The 2,091-nt window shown below is 47.7% G+C and overlaps 1 non-coding gene across 1 annotated transcript; it reads right to left on the reverse strand.

Annotated features, from left to right (window-relative positions):
* Window positions 1-1,581: 1,581 nt before the first annotated feature.
* On the reverse strand, window positions 1,582-1,697 carry LOC129869130 (U5 spliceosomal RNA). Its single transcript, XR_008761853.1, has one exon. It is a non-coding gene; the product is annotated as a U5 spliceosomal RNA (small nuclear RNA).
* Between the last annotated feature and the right edge of the window lie 394 nt (window positions 1,698-2,091).

Consider the following 2,091-nt stretch of genomic DNA (forward strand, 5'->3'; position numbering starts at 1 on the left):
GGGTACTGGAAGCTCGACCGGGATATCCTGGAGGAGGGAGCTTTTGTCAACACTTTGTTTTTTTGGGGCGAGCTTGAGGGTCTCCGACCTATGTGCGGAGGCGTGTTGGGAGATAGCCAAAGTCAGGATTAGGGTTTTTATTAGTGGGTTTTGTAACAGGAAGGTGAGAGAGGAGAGAAGGGAGGTGGAGCAGCTCCAACGTTTACTTGAGCTTGAATATAAGGCTGGCAACCTCGATGGACGTTGAGTGTGCAACCAGCCTCAAGGCTCAACTCAGGCCCGTGCCTTCCTGCAGCGTGCACACAGACCTGCTCTGCAGTGTTTTTTAAAAATCAGTTAGGGAAAAGCTGGTAAGACAGGTTTTTTTATGGGGTGTGGGATAGACAGGGTAGGATAGTCAGGGAGCCGGCGCAGATGGTCAGGGTGGCAACTGACCATTTCCGGGGTTTTTTCCAGGAGAGGGTAGTAGAGGAAGAGCAGGGTACCGTGTTCTTAGAACACTTGTAGAACACTTAGAACAATACTTCCTGCGGGTGTTCTAGTCGTACCAGGCGAGAAGCGTAATGGTGTGGTCCAACACAGGTCCTCGGGCTGAACAGCTGCCGTGGCACTTCAGCCATGAGTATGTTTGGATCACAGACACCTGTACGAGGAGGTTAGACGGAGCGTTTGTGCTGCCCTTGTGGTGGGTACCCCTGCTGTGGTCTGGGAGAACATACAGGTGCGGGGCTTGGACAATCGCCTCAAGGATCTAAACTGGTTAAGCCTCCACAAGTGCTTGTCACGATCCCCTCAGTGTCTGAGACTTGCGTTGAGGAGGAAACGATACGCCACATGTACTGGGACTGTGCCTTCGCTGGAGTAGTGTGGGCCAGGGCACAGTGTTTACTAGGTAGAGTTAAGGGGGACTTTGTTTTAACATGGGCTAGGGTGGAGAGAGGAATAGGGAGAGCTGGAGGGGTAAGAAGGGACCGTTTTTTGTTGTGGCTGATCATCAGCCTTTTTAAACAAGGGCTGTGGGATACCAGGCAAGGTTTGGTTAAGTCGGGGGCAAACTGTGAGGTGGAGGGAGATTTGAGAGGGAGGAGAGGAAGTGGGGCCACCATGCCGCCCTAGGATTGGTCAGATAGGGAAGTCCTAGAAGGTACGTTTGGTAGGCTGTTGTGGGATTTTTGTGCAGGTTAATAAACACCAGTACCCTGTGTTTATGAGCCATAAAGAGTATGTTTCCAAGTACCATAAATTGAGAAGGGGGAAATGTCAGTCGGTTGGAAAATGTATTTGACGTGCTGATTTTTCAACTGTGAAATAGATTATGGTGTATGTTATGTGGTGGTACAACGTTTTGAAAACCAGTGGCTTTTTTGTTATGAAAACGATTTGTATGGGTATATTATAAATGTGTGAATTGTTCACCGTTTGGATGTATGAAAGGAAAAATAAAACTTTGAATCATCAATTGCCCGAGCGACTACTTTGAGTGGAAAAATACACCGGTCGGTCAGCCCGATTGAAGTCAAATGCCTGAGCAAAAAGTCTCGGCGTCATCTCTGTCGGTTTCTCTTGAAACAAGATATACCGGGCTCTGACAGAAGCAAAGCCCCTCCAAAAATACGTTAACTCGTAAGTGTTCCTTTCCACGGAAGTCTTTAGTAAAAGGCGAAAGGCTTGTGAGTAATGAAGAGAAACCAGAGTCGTATGGAAGTCAGTGGTCGGGGCCCGAAATACACTCTGCACTCTAGGGCGGGATCTCGCGGGTGGTCCCCGAACACACTCTTCCAAGTTTGAGGGCTGTGGGTAAAAAGTCAGACAGACTATCCTGACTATTTTTTTTTTTTTTCAAGTAAAATGGAGGGAAACGGGGGACCTTCTTTCAGTTTGGATGTTTCTTCTTTTTTCTTTACTTCTCTTCTTCTACTAGCTTTTTACATAGCTTTGTGTATTTATTTCCTTTGACAACGGAGGTACTGCAATACCGGGTCGATGCGTGGAACAGACGGAGCAAGCCCCATTTCTGACTCCCTCTTCGAAAAAAAAAACATTTAATATGTTGTCCCCCGATGGTAGGTTAACTTCTTATGGCTGCAAGGG

The sequence above is a fragment of the Salvelinus fontinalis genome, chromosome 13 (assembly GCF_029448725.1).
Source record: "Salvelinus fontinalis isolate EN_2023a chromosome 13, ASM2944872v1, whole genome shotgun sequence".
Taxonomy (NCBI): Eukaryota; Metazoa; Chordata; class Actinopteri; order Salmoniformes; family Salmonidae; genus Salvelinus; species Salvelinus fontinalis.